The following is a 15,737-nucleotide window of genomic DNA, read 5'->3' on the forward strand; positions in this document are numbered from 1 at the left end:
CTGCCTCGGCCTCCCAAAGTGCTGGAATTACAGCTGTGAGCCACCGCTCCCAGCTTTCCAAATTCCTGTATTATTATTCAATGTCTATCATTTTATCTTTTATCATTTTGATGTGTTTGTTTTTCGTCCACAGTTTTAGAGAACATTTCAAGTATGCTCTTCATTTCACTGATTATATTTCCACAAGGATTTGTTAAGATAATTTCTTTCTCTCAATACAGATTTAAAAATCTATGGTAGAGATGAAGTCTAAAGTAGAGTGAAGATTAAAAACAAATCTACGGTACAGAGAAGTAAGCTGGTAGGTCTTTTTAGTTTGATGGGTTGCTGGATTTCTGGAGAGAGAACAGAACAGGAATGTGGTATCAAGCTACCTTCCATGTTTCTTTTTCTTCATTTTTTTTTTTCTTTAACCCAGACTGGCCTACTTTGTAAATATTATTCAATCTACCATTTTTCTAACACTATTTTATCTTTTTTAATTATTTATTTACTACTTTTTAATAGACAAGATCTCACTCTGTCACCCAGACCGGAGCACAGTGGCGCAATCATAGCTCACTGCAAACTCAAACTCAGTCCTGGGCTCAAGAGATATTCTTGGCTCAGCTTTCTGAGTAGGTGGCACTATATGTTCAGGCCACTGTACCCAACAAATTTATTTTTATTTTTTTTCTCTTTTTTAAGAGAGGGTTTCTCACTAGATTGCCAGGCTGGTCTCAAAATTTTTGCTTTAAGTTGTCTTCCTGCCTCAGCCTCTCTAGTCACTGGGATTACAGGAGCTACCATGCCTGGCCTTTCTTTTTTTTTTTTTTCTTTCACCTTCTCGCTCCAACTCTGTCTCCCACTGGCATTTTTCCAATAACTCAGCCTGTCTCTTTTTTTTCTTAATTAGTTTTTTTTGTTTTTAGGTTTTTTAGTCTTTGTTGCTGTTTTTTAAAATCATTTCTTCTTTTTGAATATATTTTTGGGAAGTAAAAATGTATTCAAACCTAGCAAGATGTCATTTGAATTTAGATATCTGAGCATACGTATTTAAGAGAGGATGAATCAGCTGTGGATTTTAATTTGAGAGAATGAGACACAGCTCTAAGTAATTGGCTTCAAAGGCTTATATGAAGTCCAGTGAGAAGTTACTTGGAGATCACCAGTGGAATGGGGCATAGCTATGCACTAGAGGACCACCCATGCCCCTGCCTTTAATACGTTCACTCTTTTCCTATAGTGCTCTGGCCAAATTTATTTCTTCAGAGTAATTTCTTAAATCAGAGTCCAGACTATGAGGCTGGTATAGAAAGAAGCCACAGGAGGTGAAGCTTTTCAGAAGTGCTTACTTGTCAGTGTCTAACATGGCCAACAATTATCTACCCATAAGAAAAAAATAGTCATTATATGAAAAAGACACATGCACACACACATTTACAGCTAGCAGCACAATTTGCAATTACAAAGATATGGAACTAACTTAAGTACTCATTAACCAATGAGTGGTAAAGAAAATGTGGTGTATATACACCATGAAATACTATTTAGTCACAAAAAGGAACTAAATAATGTCTTGCAACAACTTGGATGGAGCTGGAGGCTGTTATTCTAAGTAACTCAGAAATGGAAAAACAAACACCATACGTTCTCACCTATAAGTCGAAGCTAAACTATGAAGACATAACGACATACAGAGTGGCATAAGCTTTGGGGACTCAGGTATTGGGGTGCAGAGAGGTTGGGATGGGAGGAGGTTGAGAGATGAAAGACTATACTGCTCAGGTGATAAGTGCACTAAAATCTTATAATTCACCACTAAAGAACTCATCCAGGTAAGCAAAACCACCTGCATCCCCAAAACTATTGAAATAAAAATAAAGATAATAAAATAAAATGGACACCATGATCAGTCAACCTACACCACTGGGAGTGCCCAGGCTCCCTACAAGCACACATGCGCGTGCACACACACTCTCCACATGGAGTCACAAGCCTACTAAGTCTGCTACTAGAGCTGGACAAAATGAAGTGTAAGCCCCTTGGGCCATTAATTCCCTCAAACCTGATTTGCAGTAGTCACCAATCTTTATATTACTGTAATTGCTGGCTAAATGAACTATAATTATATTAAGAGGTAACTCTGAAATATGTATGTACTTTCTGCTAATTCTCAGAATATGCAAGGAGAGGGGATTAATTCACTGTGCTTGGAAGAACCCTTTGGAGATGTTCCCCCTGATGCCTGTTATTTGGAGGCCTCCTTTGCTTTTTGGAGAAAGTCAAGGCCAGATGCTTAAGAGTCTGGGAGACAGACATGCAGGAATTTCTAGGAATCTCAGTGGCTTCTCATGGTATGATTGTTTGCAGCAGTGATCTACCAATGTCAAAGGAGCCAAACATCAAGCCAGACTCCTCTTTAGTCTTAGACACAAGAGGAGAGATTCAGTTTAAAGTTCATATTCTGATAGCTTACTTTGCTAAGACTTGAGCAGGAGTGTTTCAAATATTCCTTGCAAATACCCCTGCAGTATTACTATGTTTGTTTTAAAAATGAGGAAACAAAGGCTGGAAGATGATTAGCAGCTTGTCAGTGTTTGTTTGCTGGTATTAGAAAATGGAGACTCATATCGTGGTCTGCTGAGTTTAAGTCCATAGCGACTAGAGATATATTTTCACTAACATGTAAGGCATTAAAAATACCTTCAGATATGGCTAAGGCTAGAAAACAGCGGTGTAGGTTTAAGTTAAGGTGAGTGTATGCTGAAAAATGAAGAATTTCTTATAAAGAGTTCTGTGTAGTATGTTTGCCTGCTATTTTGAATAAATATATCAGATAACCCACAATTTTCATCATTGGAGCCACCTGCTTCTTTGATAAAGTCTAAAATTGAAGTTTTGCAATTCCTGACTTCTCATTATGGCTGGCTATTGGGCATCCTTATCCTCTCCTCCCTTTAATTGGTGTAATGATACCAATGTCCTTGCTTAAAAAGCCGAAGGGGATAAAGTGGGCTAGACTATTCTGGGGAAAGAAAAAATAAACCTCAATGTATGAGTCACAGTGAGTAATAACACAATAAAGCTAACCCAGTTCCTGTCTTCAAGGATCTAGAAATCTAGTGGGTGGGATGCAGAATCAATCAACAAAAAAGAAATTAAAACTCTGACTTAAATATGTTTTTATATAGTATGGTAGAGACTGCTAGCTACCACACAACTTCTATGCACCTTTTCTTCCTTAAAAACAAAAATCACAATTTTACGTGGAACAATAATATGCCCAGCTAAAATACTGCATCTCTCATCCTCTCTTCCAGCAAGATTGGTCATGTATCTGTTTTGGTGAATGAATGTTCTATGATACTTTGAGGAAGGCTGATTAAATGAAGTGAACTCTTCTACGAGTTGTTCCTGCTGTCCACAAAGTAGATGTGATAGCTGGAATGCCAGCAGCCATCTTAAACTGTGAGGTGACCTCAAAGATAGAAACCACTTGCAAACACCTAGAACTTGTAGGTACTTGAAGAAGTTCTGTTTATACCCTCGCTTACCTCTAAGATTATCTCAGGTTGCAGTGGATCACTCCCTGCATAGTTCAATGGCTTGAATGTTTCTGCTTTTCTACCTGAGCAGGGCCACAGGGGCTTGCCCTACTCAGAGCAGGGGAGTCCATGGAAGAGGGGATTTGATGCTCCTAGGGGCAACTCCCAACCAATTAGGAGTCAAGGTCACTGTATAAATCCCTAGGTTCTACCCTTCCCTCGGTGGAACAATTCTAGATACATTCTACAGATCCCTCCAGAAGATCTCCATTTGCTCACTGGCTCATTCATGTATCCTCAATTGACTCCTGGCATTTCTGCCTCACTGTTCTGACCCCCTTCCTTGTTCTTCCTAGGGATACCTCTCAAACAAACTACCACCATTCAATCTCTGGTGTTGAGGTTGCCTTTGGGAGGAATCCACAGCATGACAATACAGATTAAGTACTGGCTTTGGTTGACCAAATGATTTCCTCTTTGCCAGATACATCTACCTTGCTTTGACTTTCCTCTTCCTCATTCTTTCTATAATTTGTGCCAGCAGTGATCTTTTCTTTTAGAATGAAATTCTTGTTTCCTTTGAATTCCACTATTACCTGTGTGTTCGTGCCTCCTTTACTTATTTTAGTCCAGGAGTCCTCAAGCCCCGGGCTGTGGACTGGTACTGGTCCATGGCCTGTTAGAACCAGGCTGCAAAGCGGAGGTGAGCTGCCAGCAAGCATTACTGCCTGAGCTCCTCCTCCTGTCAGATCAGCAGTGGCATTAGATTCTCATAGGAGCACAAGCCCTATTGTAACTGCACATGCCAGGGATCTAGATTGCATGCTCCTTATGAGAATCTAATTGAAGTGCAACAGTTTTATCTGAAAAGCATCCCCCCACACTGTGGAAAAGTTGCCTTCCATGAAACTGGTCCTGGGTTCAAAAAGGTTGGGGACTGTTGTTTTAGATCACTGCCACGTGATCTAAAACCTTTGAGGTCTCTTCATTCTATTCCAATATGTATACACTCAAATGTTTTGACATTGGCCAAACGAATAAACACCTTGATTCTCTTTCCATAGCTCCAACCTACCTTTCCAGATTACTTTTCCACGTCCTCTACAGTATCTGAAGTGCTAAATAATTTTTTTTTGGCGTTTTCTTGAACAATGCCTATCCTTTCCTTCCTATGAGCCTATAGCCCTTCTATATCTTGTTGCTAGCCCCTTCCTTTCAATATCGATTTATACCTACCCAAATCCTACCTGCTCTGAATGGTCTGCATCATCTATTTCTTTCCCAAGGATGCTTTCATATTCTCTATCAAAAAGTGGCATGTGTTCCTTGGCATCATACTATTCTTTGTACCTTCTTATCATTTAAAAACATATTATTTTGACCCCGAGTCATTGACAAATATTGGTTGAAAAGGATTACAATTATTTTTAATAAGACTTGCCTCTTATTTTACCATTTTCTAGAGGAGATAACTTTGCCCATAGAGTTTCTACTATTTGAATTTCAAAATCCCATATAGCCAAATCATATTTCATCATATGAAAAGTTAGTTTGAAATATCAGCATGTTGAATCCTTTTCCTTAGTTTTTTTCAGAGTGAAACCTACTTTTATGTAGATACACATGGAAAATGCTTCCTATGAGCCTCTATTTTTATTTTGTTTCCCCTTACAACCAACTAACTACTAATGATCATTCTGTCTCATTCATGAAATAAAATGTAGAGTGAAACTGACAGATTATAGAAAACAAATTTTGTGTCTAACAAGTGGCAAAACATTTGAGTTACAAGAAATGTACTTAAATGTTCCAAATCTTTAGATGTCTTTGAAGTAAGTGTACTCATGTCACTCCCTTGTGTACCATGTATTTCAGAGTTTCTTAAGAATTATAACTATTGTGCTCAAAAATCAATTTTCTTTCAATCTGACCTTCCTTCTCAAATGTAGCACACAGGTTCCAATTAAAATCTATTTAATTTCCTTGTTCTGGATATGGCTCTTTGTGTGAAATATTGTGAATTATTTTCTGATGCATGCTTGTGGTAAAATTAAATACCATACCCACTTGTCACTGGTTCTCCAGGGAGTGCAGAATAGTCTCTCTTCTGACATAGTGTTTTCTTCCCCCTTCTCCTGAAGGAGCTGCAGTTCAGGATCGTTATGTTCAGTGAAAGAAGCTTCTATTGTTTGAAAGGGATATGAAGAGAAAGTAAAACATGAAGGTAATATAGCCAGGAGGCAGTCAAAGAATACTGACATTTTGGATGGGCACGAGCCAAAAATAGGGGTGGGGCTCAGCAGTTAAAGGCAAGAATCCAATGAACTTGAACTAATTTCTCTTGCTTAATAGATCTGGATTCTATATTGAGGGGTTGCTTTCAAGAGAAACCTGTAAGGCACAGTGGGGCAGGACAGAAAAGAAAGAGTTCAGAAGGAGGTTCACCTTTCTCTACGCCACAGAGAGATCCAGAGGATGAATTCTACTCAGAGAGCTCCCCCAACACTTTTCCACTCCCAGGGAAAGGGGGTTGCATTCTTGTACACCTGCATCAGTTACTGGCAATGGGCCCCCTCTGTAAAAAGGAATAAAAGTTTCCAGGTATATGCACAAGGCAGGCCCTATCAGCCATGGAAAAGTCCTCCAGAAGAGGAGAAAAGTATGAGCCATGAGCAGCCAACACCTCCATTAGAACCAAGTTAAGGGTACCAGTCTCGTAAAGAGTAACAAGGTAGATGATCAGCATTACCTGTCACAGAAATGTATTGCTGAAATAAACCGGACTGAGTGAGTTCATGCTGGGATTGCTACGGAAGCTTATTAGTAGTTAGAGCTACAAATACCTGAGCACATCAATAATAACTAACAAAATTGCTTGCTTCATAAGAGAGCATCCCACCATTTAGGGAGTTCACATAGAAGACATCTGTATGCACATTGGGAGGATCCTAGGAAAGTAAGTTATGTCATTGCTCTGCCAGCAAAGGTTACTTTTCACACACAGGAAAGCTTCTGATCTTCCTAAGGATGTGTGCTTAAACCACTGACAGTTGAATTCTCAAAGCTAATCGATGGTCAGGTACCAGTTCATGTTATGGTCAACAAACACTATGTCAGGCCATCTGACTTCTGTTACTGTGCCTTGTCCCCTGTGATTGATTCTGGAGGTTCTTGCTAGCCTATCACAAAGACACCCAAAACTGCATCAGAAGAGGTAATCTCCAGTGTCTGGGAAGTAATCATTTGATCACAGTTCTGTCTTTGGGAAATGATGGTTTAAACTTACTTACCAGCTATACCCGTATGTGTCACAAGCGGAACTTGTCAGAAATACATTGAGGGTATAGATATCTACTCTGCATATACATAGATGTTGCCTTTTGCTGAGCTGAAAGAAATTTCCATGGTCAGGAAGGGCTACTAAAGCCAGTTATGCTCTGTGGCAGCATATTTCTCAAATGTTCAACCAAAAATCAATTTATCAATCATTAATAAAGCCAGAAATGCAGTTTATAGAATGCCAGAGGTGACAAGAGTTCAGAGATTATCCACTACAACCTTCTCATTTTGCAGATAAGGGCACTGCCATTACTAGCCGTATGTCTAGCTATATGACTATGTAAGTCTATTACTAGCTGTATGACTTTTGGCAAGTTACTTCAACTCTCCATGCCTCAGTTTCCTCTTGTGTAAATGAAGTACTTAGCTCACTGAGTTGAAATGTGAATTAAATGTGTAAAACTTACAGACTCCTTAGGACAGTGTCTGACACAAAGGCCGTTTGTGTTCCTTAAATATAAATAAATAAATAACTTGCCCAGAGTCAGTCAGTTAATTGGCTTATGTTATTAGAGGTTTATTAAGAGTTTTACGGAATTAATATAAAATATGAATAGATACCAATATTCGATAATAATTTAATTATAAATAATTAATAGAAATGAACTAACATACAAACATGTCAGGATATTTTTATATTCAGGCCCATCAAAGTTAGCCATCATTTAAAGCCCTAGCTTTAGGTTCACACAGGGGAGAATTTTATTTCTTGTTCATGCCACTTTCTGTGTAATCTTGGGCAAGAGGTTTGATCTCTCTAAGATTCAATTTTCTCCAATGTAAAACAGAAATAATAATTAAAAAATAATAATAGTTACCCGTGGGATTGCTTAAAGATCAAATGTGAGGGTATACTTTGGCATATAGAACAAGTTTAATCCGTGGCATCTATTATTATTACTATTATAATAATTTATAGTATCTTTCAAAGAATTTCTTTTACTCATCTGTGAGCAAGAGCTATATATACTTAGATGTTTGTTGTTTAGGATGGTAATAGATAAAGATAGCAAGCTCAGAACATTTGCTCATATAAATCCCTGCTCAGTGGCTTATTTGTTCTGAATGCCTTATTCTGTAAGTAAGCAAGGATGGAGCCAACAGAGACATCGTCCTTAAAGCTCAGAGACAGGCAGTAGCTGCAACCATACCTTAGAACAAACCATAAGGACATCTGTAGTCCTCTTTCTGTGCTGGGATGGCTATGAACTGGTCTGTCAGCATTGTGTGCATTCATATTTGAATAAATTTGAATTCAGCATTGAAATCTCTTTCAATGAGAGGAAGAATAAAGAGGCTGCCCACCCACAATATATATATTTAGATGGGAAAGAGACCACTTCGGGCCTTCTCAAACTTAGCTCTGGCCTGAAGGGAGTGAGTGAAAAATAAAAAATAATCTCTATCCTCAGGAAAGACAATCTACACATACCACACATTCAATGAGCAGAATGTTGATCAAAGTGTAATGCCCATGCTGATGGTGGCACACGAAATGATTTTAAGTAGGACAGGGATAAATGTCTCAGTGAGAACTACATTGGCCTCTAGTAACAGAAAACCTGATTTAGAAGTTGTTTAAACAAGTTGGGAGTTCATTTTTTTTTCCTTGCACAATAATCAAAGACCCTATTCTGTCTATATTTCTGTTTGGCCATCATTTTAAAACAATTTTAACTAATTAACTGACAAGTATAGATAGATAGATAGATAGATAGATATAGATAGATATAGATATCTATCTATATCTATCTATCTATCTATGTATAGATATATATATATATTTAACGTGTACAACATGGTGTCTTGAAATATTTTTATACATTGTAGAATGCCTAAATTGAGCTAATAAACATATAAAACATCTCACATATTTACCATTTTTTGTGGTGAGAACACTCAAAACCTGCTCTCTTGATGATCATCAAGAATACAGCACGTTATTAACTACGGTTGCCATGTTGTACAGCAGATCTCTTGAACTTATTCCTCTGATCTGTGACTTTCAACCTTATGCTTGTTTCCTCATTGACCCCAAATTGTCACTTCATCTTTAACACTGTGACCACTTTCAGGGTAGGAAAAAAGAGGACAGGCAAAGGTATACATCAGTTACCTTATTCTCCTTTTATGGTTTTCCCAGAATCTCTTGTGAGCATCTTGTTTTTATTCTTGTTGCTCAGGACCATATCCATGACCATCCTAACTGCAAAGGAGGCTGGAAAATGTAGTTTACATCTGTTCATGTTGCCACTCTGGAAAAAAGCAAAGCAAAATGAAACAAAGTAAAACATGATTCTGTTAATATACTAGGTTAGAAAGCGTATTGTGTAGGCAAACAGCAATTAATAATTATGTGTTTATTTAAATATATTTTTAATCTTATCTTTCATTAATGGTAGTGAGATTACATTTCTTTTATGAACGAATAAATTTTTTAAAAATATGAATTGATTTCAAGAAAAAATTAATTACTTGAAATTATAAGTAATTTGGTAGTAGGTGGAAAGTGCAAGTTTATGGAGATGGTCTATGAATGATTGGGATGAGTGAATAAATCCCATCGGTAGACAACAGCTATGATGGGCTTCTAAAAAATGCAAGAACCAAAAAGACTTTCAAATATGTGCTCTGGTCTTCTTTTGTGTGTATGTAAGACAAGTGGCAGGAAATACATCCATGAAACCAATCACTTTTGCACTGGACTGGGGAGGCACAGGCTTTGCAAACAATGGGCTAAAACAAAAGCCTCTATAAACTGGATTTCCGAGTCTACAAATCTGTCTTTGAGTGCATTATGCATTATGACTGAAGGCCAGTCTCTGGTAAATGTCAATGCTTGCCCAATAATTTCCACTTTCATTGGGTAGCTATGGAGGCTGCTAAATCTCGATAAGAGGTAATGGAGAGGTTCTCCTCATTAGCTCGGCCTAGAGAGGCATCATCCAGTCACCTGAAGTGTCAATAAACACTGGCCTTTAATGGTGTTGGCTTAGTGATAACAATGCTGCACATTTCTGTTTGTCATTCTGAGATTTAACACTGGCTGATTCCCTCTGGGTATGGACTCATTATCAGGCAGGGGAATAGAGCAATCAGTATCTCTTAGAATCAATCATTGGCCCCTCTAGTCTCTCTTCAGTAATGAATTTGTAAAAGCAAGACAACGACGTGTTTCTTATATTCACAGAAATAAACTGTAAGACACTTAAAATGTGGTGGTCTGAATTAAATCAGAGTGGAGGGTAAAATGTAAACTAGACATGAACCACTGAAGGTATGGTCTCAAGGAAACAGCACGAACCTAATTAAGAGGATACAATGATGATATTAAGTCAAAAGTGCATTTGTAGTATGCAGAAGGAAAGAAAATAGTAAGATGATTGCCTCACCACATGCTGACTAGAAATGAAATATGTGTTCCTAATAGGAATGAACATTATTTGAATTGTTTTGGGAAGAAAAGAACTCTAACTTTAGCAGTTTTAACACAGTCCTGACCAGAGTTCTAGATCTCCTTTAACTTAAAAAAACAAAAAACAAAAAACAAAAAACAACAAAAAAAAAACTGCTTCATTGAGGTATAATTTATATACCATAAATATCACTGATTTTGTGTTCAGTCATTTAAATAAATGTATACAGTTGTACAACCGTCACCCAATCCAATTTTTAGAACATTTTTATCATTTAAAAATTTCATGTGTGCCAATTTGTCATCAATCCCCATTCTAATCCCCAGTCTCCAACAATCACTAATCTGTTCTTTTCTACATATAGATTTTTCTTTTCTAGAAATTCCTTATAAATGCAACCATACACTATACAATTTTTATGTCTGGCTTCTTTCACATAAGGTTCACTCATAATGTGGTAGGCATCAATAATCTGTTCTTTTTTATTGATGAGTAGTATCCCATTGTATGGATCATACTTCTGTTGACTGATTAATGGACATTTGCATTTTTTCTCACATGTTGGCTATTATGAATAATGTTGCTTTGAATGTTTGCTTACAAGTTTATATGTGAACATGTTTTCATATTTCTGGGGTTTATACCTATAAATGGAATTACTGGTTTGTAAGATAAGTATAATTTTAGCTTCTTAAGAAATTGTCAAACAGCTTTCCAAAATGCCTGTATCATGTCTTACATGCTGTCTCTTGGTTAGGATTCAGGGTTCTCTCTCTCTCCTCCAACATGACTCTACCATTTTACATTTCCACTATAAATATGTAAGAGTTCTAGTTTCTCTGTGTCTTCACCAATGTTTGTTATTGTCAGTGTTTTGGATTACAGCTTTTCTAATGGATATGGAGTGGTATTTTCATAATGCCTAATAATGTTATGCAGGTTTCATGTGGCTATTAACCATGTGTATCTTTGTTTGGCAAAATGTTCATTTAAATGTTTTGCTTATTTTAAATTTGGGTTGATTGTTTTCTTCTTTTTGAGTTCTTTATGTGTTCTGGATACAAGTCCTTTAATAGATGCATGATATACACATATTTTTTTTCACAATCTTTGACTTGCATTTTCATTTTGATACTGTCCTTAGAAGAACAAAATATTTTCATTTTGATGGAGTCCAATTTTTATTATGTTTTTAATTTTAGGAATCATACTTTTTGATGTTATATCTAAGAAATTATTGCATACCCCAAATGCACAAAAGTATTCTCCTATGTTTCTTTTTAGTTTAGTCCTATTTAAAAAAAAATAAAATGGTAAAACAATTTTTCTGAGGCTTGGAGCCAATGGAGAAAGTGTAGAGTAACTGGCATCTGATCTTCAGGGGGTCAGGGTGAATTATTTTCTATCCATAAAGCTATGAATGTTTTTATAAAGAGTTTTATGAGGATGCTCACAGGCATGCATTCTCAATGCTTGCAGAGACAGAGACAAGGGGAAGTCTTTCACGGTTCCTCATGCTATTTTCTTCTCATGGCAATTGCAGAGGAAAGAGAATAAAGGAGATGGTGGTCTGACTTAAGTGAAAACATTTTCCTGACCAAAGTAAATCTTGTGTAATGTGACTGAGAAATGATTAGGACTCCTGTAGATCATCCACAGGGAAATGGATGGTTGGAGGGATGGATGATGATAATGAGACCGTAACCAATAACACTCATTTATTTTAAAAATCATATGTTTTAAAATATTCTATATTAACCAGATAGTTTACTATATGTTTATTGTTTGTCAAACACTGCACAGGGCTTTCAGAACATAATATCTTATTTAGTCCTACAACAACCCTCTGAATTAGAAGTTTTACTGACTTTACAGCGAAGCTTAAAATTCATGAAATTACAGTAACTAAGCAGATTGTGTCATATTTAAGACATAAGAGTTGAGGTTTGAATCCTGGCTGGTTTCATTTCTGAGCCTGTATAATCAACCACTCACTCTACTACCTCCTGTATAAACCGAGGACCTCTCAGAGTTGCCCTCAAGGCTGAGGACTCCAGGAAAAAGTCAGTCTTTCACACGCTAGTTTACACACACACACACACACACACACACACACACACACACACACACACACAAGTTACTCATTATGATTCAGTAATTTAGAGAATGGGTTTGGCATTATATTAGCCAGACTCCTATCCTACCTCTTCAGTTTACCGTTCGTGTAACTTTGGAAGTTATTTAGCCACTTAGACACTAAATTTGATCATCTGTAAAACAGACACCTAATCTGCCTACCTCACAGGATGATTAGAAGTGTGATACATGCTCGGCCAGGCGTGGTGGCTCACCCCTATAATCCCAGCACTTTGGGAGGCCGAGGCAGGCGGATCATGAGGTCAAGAGATTGAGACCATCCTGGTCAACATGGTGAAACCCTGTCTCTACTAAAAATACAAAAATTAGCTGAGCATGGTGGCATATGCCTGTAGTCCCAGCTACTCAGGAGGCTGAGGCAGGAGAACTGCTTGAACCCAGGAGGCAGAGGTTGCGGTGAGCCAAGATCACGCCATTGCACTCCAGCCTGGGTAACAAGGGCGAAACTCTGTCTCAAAAAAAAAAAAAAAAAAGTGTGATACATGCTCATGCAGGTGAGGTTCTAGGTACAGCATTGGCACATGACCTCTGTTCCCCATTACCATCTTTATTTCACAAGTAAGGAAGCTGAGATGTAGAGGGGGGGAAGTAACTTGCCCATGTTCACAAGGCATGTAAGAAAAATTTGACCATCCTCATGAGGTACCTCCTACATATGTGGGTTTCATCACACCCCCTTTCATCTGTTCAGACTGAGATGCCAGGCATAATCAATCTGGCCTCATATGATCAAATCCATGCCTACACAGCTTCATAAATCTTCTGCTTGCTCATCTAATCCAGTGAGGGCCATTACTAAGTTCAACAAAGGCTTGTTTTGCTACTTTTACATTCCTCTCTAATAGTCTCCAATTTCTTAGGGCATCCTACAAAAGGCAGGTTTCCGTGGCCACTGTGTGGTCTCTGGGAGGTCAGCCAGTTACAAGGCTCAGCACTAGAATGAGGTGGTACCCTACAGCACTTTACCTCCTTCATTCTTGGTGAAGCCAGATGAGCCCCTCCTCTTAAAGAGGGCCCACAATCTAATGCTTAGCTTGCCAAGTCAGGATGATGTGACAAAAGGAATAATCTGGAGCCTGCTATGACCCCTATGACCTCTAGAAAGCCAGGTAAGATGTATATACAAGGACCCACCACACCCAACTGTGAGCATTTCAGGTAAGAGTAGAAGACTTAAGTAATTTCACAAAGAGGGGCCAAACAATGAGTGTGGCAGAATTGAGAAGCCTTTGATTCAACTATGTGGGGCAGACCTGCAGCCCTTATAAATTTTTGAAACAATCAGCTAATTAGGCTCCCGCCCATCTGTTGTCACTATTCTAGAAGGAAGAAAAGGCCTGGGTGAGTTTCACTGCTATGTGCTTGGGTAGCACCAGCCCCAGATTGCAGTTCCCAAAGCTGCTCCTGTGCTCAGAGGGAATGAGAAAGAATTGATCCAATATTACTAAGTCACTTTCCTGCAATGAATATGGGCTCCAGATCAATTCATAGTTCATCTTTACAAGAACACCACTGAGGAAGTTTGTATGACCTCTATTTTATAGATTAATAAGCACAGATACAGAGAACCCACCAGACATAAGTAGCTCCTCCTATACCACCTGCATGTAATCCCAAACTATCCTGTGATTTCTCCCCTTCAAAGCAATGCATTCCCTTATGAATACTTTAATGGCTATCTCCCCAATTAGTAGGGAGTTCCTTGAGGGCAGGTTTCTGTTGGCCATTTCCGCTACTAATTTCCAGAATCTAGCCTAAGACCTGGCGTAAATTAGGAACTCAAGCAATGGCTACTCCCTAAATAAATGAATGAATGATAAATAATTCTCTCAAAGTTACATACCTAATAGGACAAACCTGAAATTTGAATTCTGAAACATCTAACTGTAAAATGTAACAGCTTTAGATGAATTATTGAATCAAGTCCTATGCCCTTTCCACTTTCTTTAGATAGATCTGGACCCTGTGCAGAAACCCTTCTCATGTGGACATTCACAGGACCTCATATAAGTCACATACTTATTCAAGCATGTATTAATTCATCCATTCCTTTGGTCAACAAATAGCATGCCTAATAAAAAGCATAGGTTTAAATCTGGAGATGTAAGAGCTAACAAAGTAGATAAGGCCTCTGAATTTGTGGGTCTTGCGTTCTAGTGGAAAGCAGAAAAAAACAAACAAACAGGTAAATTAACAATAAACATCAGATACGAATAAATGCTCTGCAGAGAATTAACTTCATAGGAAGCTACTTTCTTACTCAGAGAAATTGATAAAAACTTTCTCTGTTGACCATCCCCTTTTTCTTTGCATCTTCTTTGGGTTATCCTTTCAAAACATATAAGAAAGCTCCTAAAGCCCTTATTCCAATGTTTGAGTCCTAGATAGGCTTGTCATCTTCATCAGAAGTTGCACCATGCTTTCCTTAATTTAATATGGAGGAAAATTGCAGCAATATGAGTGGTCCCTAGAAGTCTGCTTTTCTAAAGAGTAGAAGGTTAGTTGCTTTAACCAGAATCTACTTGATAGATAAGGTATTTGAAATTAAATGTTTTATTTTATGTATTTAAATGTATTCTTGTCTAATTTTATAACATTTATATTTAAGACTGATACAATCAAACACTACTAGATATAGAAAGTATTTTAGAAGTAATATTTACTTTAATTTTTTTCCCACTGTAGGCATACTTTATAAATCATCCTTGACAAATTGTTGAATGAGATCTACTGAAATTTATGGCCTGGGTGATTTAGAGGTTGAAGGTGTCACTAACAGGCAAGAAGACACAGGAAAACGATCAGATTTAGGCCATAAAGGAAACACAGGGAGGGCATGGTGAGATTTGTTTCAGGGTAGAGTTTCTCAGCCTCAGAACTGTTGGCCAGATAATTCTTTGTTGTGAGAAGCCGTTCGTTGCTTTTATGATGGTTAGCAACATCACTGGCCTTTACTTGCTAGATGCCAGGAGCATCTCCAACCCCAGTTGTGATAACCAAAAAATGTCTCCAGGAACAAAATCAACCCCAGTTGAAAACCAGAGATTTAGGCATTTTGAAATTGAGGAGCAGGAAGCGAATCCAGATGGATATGTCTGGCAAAGAGTCGGCAGTGTTAGAATGGGGCAGTAAAATAAGTTAGGCTGCAAAGATCAGGAGACGGTCACCTGAAAATAATAGTTGAAGTCAGGAAATGATGAGACACTAAGGGAGAACTTGCAAATAGAGAAGAGAGTAAGTCCAAGGGCAGTTTGCAGAACATTACTTACATTTGGAAGGCAAAGAAGGGAAACGAGGG

Source organism: Cebus imitator, unplaced genomic scaffold (genome assembly GCF_001604975.1).
Source record: "Cebus imitator isolate Cc_AM_T3 unplaced genomic scaffold, Cebus_imitator-1.0 Scaffold18, whole genome shotgun sequence".
Lineage (NCBI taxonomy): Eukaryota > Metazoa > Chordata > Mammalia > Primates > Cebidae > Cebus > Cebus imitator.